At 39.4% G+C, this 13,598-nt stretch overlaps 1 pseudogene; it reads right to left on the reverse strand.

Moving 5' to 3' along the window:
• Nucleotides 1–13,085, reverse strand: part of LOC119582191 — a 119,012-nt pseudogene extending 105,927 nt beyond the window's left edge.
• Nucleotides 13,086–13,598: the final 513 nt, after the last annotated feature.

The raw sequence follows: 13,598 nt of genomic DNA on the forward strand, positions 1-13,598 counted from the left end.
GGGCTGCAAGGATACAGCCTTGCATCTCCCTGAACCTAACAGGAAGAAGTCAAGAGACTCCCACTACCACTTGACAGCACTTTCAGTACCAGTATAAAAGGCTTCCCTAATTAGGCAATAAACTGTGTCGGAAATCCCGAGTCTCAGGAATCGCCATAGCGGATTCCCGATGCACCAGAAGTCAAATGCTTCTCTAGGGGGATGTAGTTGAAAGCAACCTATGACCAGACTCACAATTACTGAAAGCGCTAGCATACTTTCTATCGTGGACTGTCAGGAGTAAAGCCAAGACTGCTCCGCGTCTCTGATGCTCAGTAGGTGGTTGCAGATCTTTTCAGAAGAATGGGGGCCGAGAAACTTGCTGGTATGCTGAGCAGTGTGATGCCACGGTAGTTGTACAATCCAAGATCCCCTTTCCCCTTCCAGAGAGGGATGGACCATGACCCTCAGCAGGTCAGGGAATGGTACCAGACTGACCAGATGGCAGGTCAGACTGTAGCGACCCCGAGCCAGAGGTTCACCCCCAGCATTTAGCAGTCAGCAGAATATCACATATGCCAGCACTTTCCCACTCTACAGCTTGGAAATCACCATCCTAACCTCTGTTAGGGAGGAGTTTCCTCACTGAGGGGGGATCCGCACAGTGCACGGGTGACATCGCTTGCATCCAGCTAACTGTGGAGGATCCAAAGGTACAGCGCTCAAAATACTCAGCCCAACGTTACGAAACGCCCAAAATGAACTGTGATGATCCAGCCTCGCATGATTGCATTACTACTCTTAATTGTTTTTGCATGAAAGTATTCCATGACCCCCAATACCCATAAAAAAAAAAAAAAATAAATAAAAGGGGTATATGAAACATTTTGGAATGGAAATGTGTTTGAAAAACTGATATGCAGTATTGCCTATGGATTCTTTGGAGGGTAGTGGACCTTTGAATGTGATTTTTAGGCGCTCGATGTGGGTAGCCATTATTTTCCCCTTGCGATGGAGTGGTTAGTTTATTTATTCTATTGATCTCTATTATCGAGTGTTTTCTCTGATCCCAAATTATTCTATTTTGTTTTTATTCTTTTATTTCAATTTCTGTTTCCCCATGGGAGATAGTGCCATAGAGCACCCTAGGTTTCTGCTAGAGGCTGGTTGGTTTTATTGGACTTCCAGTCTCAAGATGGTTTATTTCATTCAAAGGTCCTATCTTTTTTTATGTCAATCACTTCAAATATAATAGCTTTGCCATCTAGAGATTCTCCCTGGGTTTCTATGATGTATTGAAATTTGATTATAGGGCATCGTTAGTTATTGGGATTGTTAAAGTTTGATGTGATCTGATTTGCTTGTATATAATAGTACTACATTTTTGAAGAGTACCGTGCATTCTGAAGTGTAGTGTAGGGGTTTTCCGGGTTTGTCTGCCAGGTTTCTTGTTCCGAGCTTTCACTTCCCTAAGATTAGCAAGATTCGTGTTGACTGTTAACAGTACGCGGTTAGCAGTCGACACCTGGGCTGAATGTAATTCTAGTAGCAGAACCTCTCAAAATCGTTCGCTCAATCCCGGTGGCCACGCTTTGCAATGTTTACAAACAAATGAAGAAAGCGGAACCAAAGGTTATAAGGATTGCGAGTCTTATATTTGCGATCCCTGGCGAATCACTTTAATAATCAAACACGGAAGAACCTGGGCTTCGAATATCAATTTATAAACAATATCTTATTGCATTGTATCGACAGCGACGTACCTCAGCGGACCAAGTCCCAAAATTCCAGGGTATATGCCGGGGGGGGGGGCCTCCTTCTACACCCTTCTATTAGCACTTCGTGCTAAACTCACAGAAAAATTAATACTAAGAAACTCTGGCTGTGTGGAGTGTCTGGGCGATTTAATGCCAGCGTATAATTTTCATCATTTCGCGTTAACATGAGGTGGGGTACCGGATAATGCTTGGGCGCAGACTGTCTCAAAAGAGCATGGGTCTGTGGGCCTTGGGGAATTTCTAAGGGATCCCTAGGGGAAGGAAGGGGGAAAAGTGGCGTCTTCCCTTGATATGAGTTTTTTTTATGAAGGAAATGGATATAATGTTTAATCTTGTTTGTTTTTTAAAGTCCCTCAATCAGGGTATATGTGTACAACGGTGTTTAAACCGTAATCTTTTACCTGTTTATTTGATAATCCGTATTCCAAACTCACTTTTATGGTCAATGTCTTCTCCCCCTCTAGTACACTATATAGGAATTTTTTCAGCGGAAAGGTCTCTAGACCTTACATTCTTAGCCACAGTAGCAGGGAGGGCATGAAGGTAACTAGGGAAATTCCGGGGAAAAAACTAGTAATAATATAAATAACAAAAATATATCTCACTGTACTACTGAACGCAGGGGGTTGCAAGCAGCCGGCCCCCAACTCCTACCCAAAAAATAAAAATCCTCCCCGAATTCACTGCAATATAGAGTGCAGGATAGACTTGGCACGGGGTGCTCCCATGGTCAGTCATATGCTCTACCTGCCTGAATACATGGAGGATTCTTTGTGTGTATGTGTAAATATACATACACACTGACTTCATATCTTTCTCTTTAGCTTTTACTTCTTTTTCTCAGCTGTTTTAACTGTTCATAAAGATTAAAATTTGCACTTATTTTTTTTTTTTTTTTTTTTACTTTTTGCATTTGCATACACTCTCCATTACTTTTCCTTTTTTTCACATTTTTTTCACCAGCACCTGAAATACATATACAAATGTGCATGAGGGAAGGGTTGAGGGAAGATCAATTAAGCTATGCAGCAAACCTGTCCCTCCAACCCCTTTCAAGCCCCAAGTTTAAAGTGGAAGAACATACATATTACTGTAACCAGTTCCCTTGGGATTACACACATTCATTTTCATGGCTTAATTTTGGTAGAAATGACTGTCAGTTTAATTTTAAAGCATAAATACTTTTGGGTGAATAAAATTCTATTTCAGGGTATATTAAAGACCCCTGGTAATTACACTTTTGATAGTCTATATCCCTTGGATCTACATTATTTTTTTTTTTTATATTTCTCTATTTTTTTTTTTTTTTTTGGTGCATCTTAAAATGTAGTACTTCTTTACTGGTGAGAGATCGCACCTGTGAAAAATAGATCTATATTAGGGTTGTTTATTTTGATTCTTTTCAGAGCTTCCATCAACTGTGTTCTGTGAGAATGGAATCTTGGACATTGTAGATTGTGTGTTCTGTTTTCTTTTTGATAATGGCACCATGATGGGTCATTTACTTTTTTTACTTTTTGTAGGTGCTGGTTCAATCTTGTATGTGTTGTTTTGAGTCTGGTTATCAAATACCTGTTTTTTTGCTTTTTGATCTTGTCCATGGTTGGGTTTTTCTGTATTTTTCAGAATGTAGCCTTTTTTGTTTAGGATTGTATTTAAATGTGTTTCCATTTTCTTAGATTTTAAATTTTGATTTGTTTCTTTTGTGTGTGTGGGTGTGGGGGTTTTGTGTGTGGTGTGTGTGTGTGTGGGGTTGTGTGTGTGTGTGTGATGGTGGTGGTGGTGTGTGTGGGGATGTGAGTGAGTGAGTGAGGGGTGGAGTGTGAGTGTGAGTGGAGTGTGAGTGTGAGTGGGGAGTGTTTAGTGTGAAGTGTGAGTGTGGTGGTGAAGTGTGAGTGTGAGTGTGAGTGTGATGTGATGAGTGTGTGTGTGTGTGTTGTGTGGTGTGTGTGTGTGGTGTGTGTGTGTTTTGTGTGGGTGTGTGTGTGTGGGGGTGTGCGTGTGGGTGCGCATGCAGTCCTCATGTATCGTTATGGGATTAGTTATGGGTTATGCGCCCTTTTTTGCCGCTTGATCAGCTATTCATTACCCCTTTTGTTTTTGTGTGATGGTATCCACTGTCTTGTTAGTTTTGTTTTTGGTTTGTATGTGATATATCATTTCCTGTATTTCAAATATAATTTGTTTATAGTTTTTTGGTTTTAAGTTGATATTAGTTTAAGGCTGACTTCGAATCTGAAAAAATTTCTGATGTTACTAATCTGTTTGGATATAGGTAATTCCTTTTTTTATTGCAAAAAGTTCTGCCTCTAATTTCTGTTTCATCAGGAATTTCCATTTTATTGTTATATTTTTGTCTTGGATATATATGGTGCTGAGCTTGAGTTTGTGCTTAACTTTTAGCATCTTTTGAAAATTTTTTTTTTAATTTAAACATCTGTGTTTTCCATCTTTAAAAATTGACTCTTAATTATTTGTTCTGGGACTTTTTGTTAGATCGTCTATGAAGTTAGTTTTCTACGTTTTTTGTAATATCAAACCATGGTGGAATAGGGGTTAGTTTGGTATTGTTTTTGTTTTATTGTTATTTTTTGTAACTCTTTGCAAGTTTCTATTACTTTTGTACTAGGCCTCTCTTATCTTTTTGGGGTTATATTCTTCTAATTCATTTGGTTATTCTCTTGTTTTTCTAGTATTTTCATCTTTTGCATACACCCAAATTTCTTTTGTTGTATTTGAGGGGCATTTTATTTGTGAGATGTATAATGCTAATATTGGGGGGGGTTTTATGCCCGCCTTTTACCTATTTTTAAGCAACATTTTGTATAATTTAATTTTTTTCATTCTGTGTTACTGGGTGTACCGAAGATTGAGATACCAAAATTCTTTTTGGGTTTGTGTAAATATCGTAGAATTCATTATTTATTCTCAATTTGCTCCCCAGTTGTTGAATGGTTAATGGTTAATGGTTTAAAGCAAGATAAATTGTGCTAGACATTAAGGTCATGTAGCACTATGTTAATGTTAGGGAAGGGTGGTTGAGTTAGTGATTAGTTGTCTAAGCTGGGCAAGGGAAATTTGGGGGAGTGAAAGGGTTAGAGTCGGGTGGTAAGGAGTTAGATTTGATGGGGATATGTATGCGTTTGAGGAAAGAGAATAGGTTGTTGAAACAGAAAGTGTGGATTCTGTAAAGGATGTCTGATAGGTGGGAGGTCGTGAAGGGAGGATAAGGTGTGGGAAAGCATAGGTCAGTATGGACGCAGACATAAAGGGAATGTGGGAAGAGCAAAATGATAATTGGGTATTGGTATTTGGAGGATGTGTAGAGAAGAGTCTCTCGAAGGCATACACTAGATGGGGGTCTAAGATGGACAGGATATGACGAAAGTTCAGGATCTGTGGGAGCGGAACCGCGAATATTCCAATGAAGATAGTTATACTTTAGTTATATGATTGTAGTACGGTTTTGGAGATTTTTGTGAGGGGAAGAAGCTAGAAATGTGGGATAGGGACGAAAGGTCTGATAAAATGGAAAGGTTGGGAGTTTGTGTTTCTACTAGGAGGTATTAGAGACGAGGTCTGTGGAAGGGATACTTGTGACATAATGGATTCACTGTGTATCAATAGGAGGGAGTGGAAGGGATAGTGGGTATGGTGGGAGGAGTTACATAAGGGGATTCACGTGTGGTATCCGGGAGGAATGGGAAGGATAGAGGGGATGGTGGGAGTTATGTGGGTGGGGTTGGGGTCGGGGGGGATGGCTGTGTTGGGGGGGTTAGGAGATAGGGTGGGTAGGGGGGATATCGTTAGGAGGGAGGATGGATAGCATCAAGTTTCATTAATTAATCTGAATATTGTCAATAGTTTTCTTCTGAGGATTGGTTTGGGGAGTTTTGGGGGATAAAGGATTTCTTGGTGAGGGGGTAAGAGAGATTGGTGTCGTCAAGCCGTAAGGGGCAAAGGAAGGTGTAGTGTTTGTGTTGTAGGGGGAAGAGGGGTGGAAAGTTTGTTCTGTCTGTTAACGGGTAGTGCGAGGTAGGAAGGGGAAGGTGTTGGGGTTGTAGTGTGATTGGAGTATCTGTAGTAGACGATTGGGTGTCTGGGTTTAGGATGGCAAAAAGAAGTTTGACATGGGGAAGGTAGGAGGTAGAAGAGGGAGAGTTGATGTAGGGGGGGTTGGTTTAGGAGATTGGTAGAATGATCAGTATTACTTGAGTAAGGAGTAAGAGAGAAACCCATCGACGTGCTTCCTGTCTGGCTTCATGGTAGTGTGAGTCCAAGTTTGAATCTGAGAGTTGCTACCTCAGACTCAATTTGTAGTGGGACAGCCCCTATAAAATACTTATGGGGTCTGCCCAGTTGCAATGTGCGTGATTGTGCAAGAGCAGTTGATCGGGTATGGCCGGGTTGAGCACTAGTGGTCTCTGGCCTTTGGAACGCACTGTTGGCTGGATGTCCTAGAACGCCCACAATTTAGGCCTGACGTGGAGGAGGTTGGTATGACTAACAGGGAGGGCATTCTCCTCTATTAGACGTGAAAGGGAAGGGCCTGTCGCGGAAAGGTAATTTTTGGCTATGTTTAGTGGTTTTCTTTCGATACCCTCTGGGGGGAATAGAGTAGACAGTTGTACTGATGTTGCATCATAGTCCTGTGAGACAGGCAATAGGTCTTCTCCACAGTCCTGACCATCTTTTGTCATAGATTGGGCAATTTGCTGGGAGATGAAACTGTCTGGTGCAAGTATTGAGGGTTTGGATGGGGTTCCGCAAGGATGGTGTTACCATATAGGTCCGTTATTTTGTTATGCTATAGCTTGGTTTTCGGATGTTACTGTGACAACGGAGCGGTCGGTCGCTACGGAAACGAGCACTTTACCTACTTGTTTTTGGAGACATTGTTGGGAAGAGAAGGTGTTGTCAGAGTTAGGGAGCTGTGGAGGGATCATGAAATCGTCCCATTTGCTGCGCTAAGGGTATTCAAGATTGTTGTAGAGATACGGGTATAGAAGGGCGGGGGCCGTGACGAAGATGGAGTATGTTGAGGTGGTAGTGGTTTTATGTGAGAGGTGGGCAATCAGGGCCTGTAAGGTATTAATAAGGGGGATGGGTGGTTGATTTGGAGGTTGTGGGATAGAGGTGTTTTGAAGTTGAGCATGTTGAAGTGATGGAATGTTCCTTAATGGTTCATTGTTGGCTACTGTACTAGCTCAGTGATAGGGGTAGTTATTGCAGTGTTCGGAGCCATGTTCAAGGAGAGCCTGGGTCAGAATCGGGTGGGTTTATATCCTGGGCTATTTGATAAAGGGGCTAGCCTCATTGCCCCTAATAGTGGAGATAGGTTTTCATTACTGTCCATGGTAACCTGGTTTAATGTGGGGATAAAAAACATCACCCTCAGGTCCCCTTGAAGGGTAAGGCTAGGTAACTAATCAGGAATACCGGCCATGGCTCCCTCAGATCTGTTCTGACTGGCACAAAGTCGACCTTTCATCCTTTCAGCCGGCTCTCAACACCTTAGGAGGTGGGATAGCAGAACGGTTTTGGTGAAGGGAAGAAACGAAAGAGAGGAAAAAAAAAAAATACTAGAAAAAAAGACCCTGCCAAAATTAGTTTAGTCGAGGGCTGAGTCCCAAGGTTTGGGGAGTTTCCATCATTTGGTCCTTCTCCGCCTCCTAAGCCCCCCACGACAACAAGGGCAAGGGATTGGGGGCCATGTTGTTGAAGATATTTTCTTTTTCATCAAATTTATTTCTATTTGAGCAATTTTATCTTAGATTATTAATGTGTTTGTTTCCAGTTAACTTTGGAGCATCAAATTCTAGACCAAGAATTGTGTTGTTATTGTGAATTTAAGGTAACTTTGTTATCTATTGTATCATGGGTATTTGTTCTCATTTTGTTTTTGTAAAACACGAGTTTCCTTTTTGTCGATTTAATTGTTAATTCCCATTTGTTTGCCCATGCTATTATTTTGTTTAACCCTAATTTCAAGTTTATTTTTGGCCTCTGCAATTATTATTTTTAATTGCTATAATTGTAATGTCATCTGCGAATGTTACTTTTTTAAATCATCCATTAGGGTTAAATCCTTTGTCATTGTTTAATAATAATGGACTTAGAGGTGGTCCTTGGGGACGCCCCTTGTTATGTTTTCTTCTGATGTTTTTTTTATTGCCTATGACTATTTGGTAGGTTCTGTATTTTTAGGAAGTCCATGACCCACTTGAGCGGAGCACCTGTAATTCCAAGTTTTGCTGCTTTTATTATTATTGCTTCATGATTTATTGAGTCGAAAACTTTTTCCAGATCTAGCATACTATAGAGCATATTTTTTTCCTGCAAAGTTTTTTCCAGATCTGGGCCCTGCTATTAAGCATTTTTTTTTTCTGCAAACGCTTTTGTTGATTTGATAGTCTATTTTTGTAGAGCGTCTATGGTCGAGCTGTTTGGTCTGAATCCTGTTAGGTTTTCGTTTATTTTTTTGTTATTTATAACCCCCAATTTAAATTTAGTCTATTTGTTATGATAAAATTTAAATTTTCCCAATACATGAATATTCTACTAATGTATCAGTAAGATTTTTTATCTGATGGGTCTTTAGCTGGTCTTATTATTGGGTTTACTAATGATTTCTTTAGTTCCTTCAGATATTCTCCTTTTAGCCAGTAAATGTTAAGCAATGATAACATTTTTTTCGAATACTTTTTGGGGACATTTTTAAAATATTCATATGGAATTTTAATCAAGTCCATAGGCTTCTCCATTATTTAAATTTTTTTATTACTGAAGTTAATTCCTTTAAATTAGATTTTTACTTATTCCTTCTATACTTGTTTTTTCTGTCAAATTCTTTATTTATTTTTTTTGTTAACAATTTTTTGTTTTTTTTATTGTTTTTTGAAATTTTCTTTTTAGAAAAATTGATTTTTGTTCTGATCTTAAATTTGACGATTAAAATTAAGGGGTAAGAATTCCATTTTTCCCTGCTATTTTTTTAAAACAAATTTTTCAGGAGGGTGGTTTAAAGTCGAGGAAGTACAGTAGTTTTCCCCAGCTATTTTTTTTTTCGTTCATAAGGTTCTTCTTTAATTTGATTTTTTAAAAATCAATTCTGTTTGTGTCATTGGATTTTTTCCTCCATTTTTTTGTTTTAATTTCGATTCACCGGTTTTATTTGGGCTTATTTTATGACTTTTTTTATCAAATTAAAATATTTTTAACAGGTTTTTTTATTCGGCCCCTGATTTCTTGTTTTGAATAAAAAGGCCTTGATTCTTTGTTAAAATTTCTTTTTAAAAGGTACTCCACCCTTCATTCTGAAGCTCCATTTCTTTCTAATTTTGGTTTTCTTTTTAAGGGCTGCTGTTCTTTATTATTATGGAGGGTCATCCCCTGTTTTGTGTTTGTTTTTATTTCAAAGGGTTTTATTCGGGAGATCCTTCACTAAGTCTAAGTAGTTCCTTTCCGTTTTTGGGTCATTCTGGTGATTAGTCCGGGGGGGTTTTAACTCAGATTGTTTTGAGTTATCAATTTAAAAAAATTTTTTTCCTTTTTATTTTGCATTTTTTTTTTTTTTATTGTGGGGTCCCTGATGGGGGGTGGCTTAAAAATCATTTTTAAATTTTGGGCTATCAAATTGTTCTATGAAATTTCTAATTCTAGGTTCTTTTTTGGTTGCAAGGGTTGAAAATTTAAAAAAAATTTACCCCATTTTTTCTTGTAGCTCATTTTATAGTATTTTTTTTTTTATTATTTTTCCCTCTTGGGTTTATTTTCTTGTATCTGTTTGCTACAAATTGCAAGATTCCCCCCTTTTGCTTGTTCTATCTTTTCTTCATTTTTTAGTTGTTTACTTTAAAAATTTTTTTTTAGTTAACCAGTTTCCAGATTGTGAAACTTTGGATTTTTTATTCATTAAACGTCATTTCTGTCTTTTTTTTAAGATGGACCGGGATTCCAGAGTATTAATTTTCAATAAAACTCCCCTGATTTCTTTTTTGATTGGAAAAGCATTGTTATAGTCTCAGATATGATATGATTAGGGGTTTTTCAGATTTTAAATTTTTATGCTATGCTTTATTTAGTTTTTAATGATTTTTTTTACAATTTCTATCCCTGAAGGCTATTTTATCATTATTCTTTCTGGGGGTTGAAGTTAGAGGCATTGGAAGGGCCCCGTTATTGGGGAATTTTTTAGTTCTTTGTTTTATATTATGTTCGTGTGTGAGATTTTTTTCTTTTGTTTTTTTAATTTTGAGTCACTATGGGTTTTTATGTGTTTGGTTCTTTTTGGTTTTTCATTGTTTTTGGTTTTTTGAGCGTTTTTTCTGGCTGGGGGTTTTTTGGGTTTGTTTAAAGTTTGAGAAATGTTTTTTTTACCTTTGGGTTTGTTTGTTTATATTTTTTTGGTTGTCCTCGTTGTTTGGAGTATTTTTTTAGGTTGTTTGTGTACCCTTGTGTTTTTATATGGTATTTTGTTTAGTGTTTTTTTTTTTTTTTGTTTTTTTAATGTCCCGGGGTTTAATGGTGTAGAATTTTAATTCTTGGTTTTTTGGTGTTGTGTTTTTTTTTGTTTATTTCTTTTGGGTTTTTGGTGCTGACATGTCCCGTCGTTGCTGGGGGGTTTTCTATTAAGAAAAACAATTGGGGATTTGAACAGTCTTTAAATTTGGACCAATTGATTTCAATTTATCATATCATCAAAGGGGCTAATGCTAACGGGGGCTCATCCACCCTTCGCTTCCAGCCACGAGGATCCCTCAAGGCGAGTCTCCAGGCAGGCCCACTGCCCATCTCTAATTCCCTGCGACAAGTCTCGTTGAGCTGCCCAAGCCATGATCTCCTGGGTCGTCCGACAGGCCTCCTCCACCCAGGGTTGTCTCACAGAGGGACAACCTGATGGGCAGGGTCGTCCATAGGGAACCAAGCTAGGTGACCATATAGCCTGAGTTGGCAATCCCAGATTATGCAAGTAACAGGTCCCATGCCAGTCTCACGGTGTAACTGCCGGTTGGACACATGGTCCTGCCAACTGTACCCCATGATCCGGCGAAGGGACTTGTTACAAAAGGCATCAAGACAAGACTCCAAGACACTAAATAGCGTCCAGGTTTTGCTTCCATAGAGCAAAACTAGCAGCATCAAGGCTTTGAAGACATGCAGCTTGGTCCTTCTGCATAGGTACCGACATCTCCAAATGCTCTTGTTGATCGAGTTCATGGCTCCTGTTGCCAGACCAATCCATCTACTGACCTTTTGGTCTGACAACACAGAGATATGGACTACGCTACCAAGGTATGTAAAACTCTCTGTAACTTCAACGTCCTTGCCACAAGCATGGATCGACTGAACGGGTTCCCCAAACAGGCCCCCAAAGTCCTGAATCTTGGTCTTGGTTCAGGAGACCTCTAAGGCCTAAGATAGGATAGCAACATTGTCTGCAAAGTCAAGGTCTGAGACCTTGATATTGCCTAGTGTTGCTCCACACTAACTTTGGCTAGTAGCTCTGCCCATTGTCCAGTCCTTACAGGTGTTGAAAAGTGTTGGTGCAAGGATACAGCCTTGCCTCTCCCCTGAATTAACAGGGAAGAAGTTCAACAGACTCCCACTACACTTGACAGCACTTTCAGTACCAGTATAAAAGGCTTCCTATTAGGCCAATAACCTGTGTCGGAAATCCCGAGTCTCAGGATCTCCCATAGCGATTCCCGATGCACCGAGTCAAATGCCTTCTTAAGGTTGATGTAGGTTGAAAGCAACCTATGACCAGACTCACAATTACTGAAAGCGCTAGCATACGTTCTATCGTGGACTTGTCAGGAGTAAATCCAGACTGCTCCGGTCTCTGATGCCTCAGTAGGTGGTTGCAGATCTGTTTCAGAAGAATGTGGGCGAGAACCTTGCCTGGTATGCTGAGCAGTGTGATGCCACGGTAGTTGCTACAATCCCAATGATCCCCTTTCCCCTTCCAGAGAGGGATGACCAGCCCCTCAGCAGGTCAGGGGGAATGGTACCAGACTGCCAGATGGCAGTCAGGACTGTATGCAGACCCCGAGCCATAGGTTCACCCCCAGCCTTTAGCAGTTCAGCAGGGATATCACATATGCCAGCAGCTTTCCCACTCTACAGCTTGGAAATCACCATCCTAACCTCTGTTAGGGTAGGAGTTTCCTCACTGATGGGTGGATCCGGCACAGGCACTGTGACATCGCTTGCATCCAAGCTAACTGTTGGAGGATCCACCAGGTACAGCTGCTCAAAATACTCAGCCCAACGTTCACGAACCCCAACATGAACTGTGATGATCCATCCTTCCGCTGATTGCAATTACTACATCTTAATTTGTTTTTGCATGAAATTATACCATGACCATACATAAGGTATATGAAACATTTTGGAATGGGAAATGTGTATTGAAAAACTTGATATGCAGTATGGCCTATGGCTTCTTTGGAGGGTAGTGGACCTTTGAATGTTATTTTTAGGGCTCTAGTGGGTAGCCATTTATTTTCCCCTTCTGATGTTTTGGTTAGTTTATTTATTCTATTGATCTCTATTATCTGAGTGTCTGATTCCCAAATTATTCTATTTTTTTTTTTATTTCTTTTATTTCAATTTCTGTTTCCACTGGGGAGATAGTGCCATAGGAGCACCCTAGGTTTCTGCTAGAGGCTGGTTGTTTTTATTGGACTTCCCAGTCTCCAAGATGGTTTATTTCATTCAAAGGTCCTATCTTTTTTTATGTCAATCACTTCAAATCTAATAGCTTTGCCATCTAGGATTCTCCCTGAGTTTTCTATGATGTATTTTGGAAATTTTGATTTGTTAAGGGCATCTGTTAGTTTTATTGGATTGTTAAAGTTTGATGTGATTGATTTGCTTGTTATATTAATTAGTACTACATTTTTTTGAAGAGTAACTTGCATTTCTGAAGTGTAGTGTAGGGGTTTCCTGGTTTGTCTGCCGGTTTCTTCGTTCCGAGCTTTCACTTCCCTAAGATTAGCAAGATTTCGTGTTGACTGTTAACAGTACGGCGGTTAGCAGTCGACACCTGGCTGAATGTCAATCTCGTAGCAGAACCTCTCAAAATCGTTCCGCTCACTCCCGGTGGCCACGCTTTGCAATGTTTACAAACACTGAACGAAAGCGGAACCAAAAGGTTATAAGAGATTGCGACGTCTTAATATTTGCGATCCCTTCGAATCACTTTAATAATCAAAACACGGAAGAACATGGGCTTCTGAATATCAATTTATAACAATTATCTTACTTGGCATTTGTTATCGACAGCGACGTACCCTCCAGCGACCAAGTCCCAAATCCAGGGTATTATGCCGGGGGGGGGGGCCTCCTTCTACACCCTTCTATTAGCACTTCGTGCTAACTCACAGAAAAATTAATACTAAGAACTCTGGCTGTGTGGAGTGTCTGGGCGATTTAATGCAGCGTATATTTTCATCATTTCGCGTTAAACATGAGGCCGGAGCAGCTGTACCTGTGAAGCTTATTATTCTATTTCTTGTGCTATATAATATGGCAGTGTCCATTTCCCTCAATCTCTGTGCGTCATTCTCAGTAACATTAACCTTTACAGACTGAGACACACTGTCTGTGCCTATAATATTATATATATATATATATATATATATATATATATATATATATATATATATATACATATATATATACATACATACATATATATATATATATATATATATATATATATATATATTGTGGACATTTTTTGTTGATTTGTCTATATACAAATATTTCATACAGTAACCGTCTCGAAGATATATGCAACATAAATAAGGTTGTTTTTTATAATCAATGGCGACC

Source organism: Penaeus monodon, chromosome 2, assembly GCF_015228065.2.
Source record: "Penaeus monodon isolate SGIC_2016 chromosome 2, NSTDA_Pmon_1, whole genome shotgun sequence".
In the NCBI taxonomy this organism is placed as follows: domain Eukaryota; kingdom Metazoa; phylum Arthropoda; class Malacostraca; order Decapoda; family Penaeidae; genus Penaeus; species Penaeus monodon.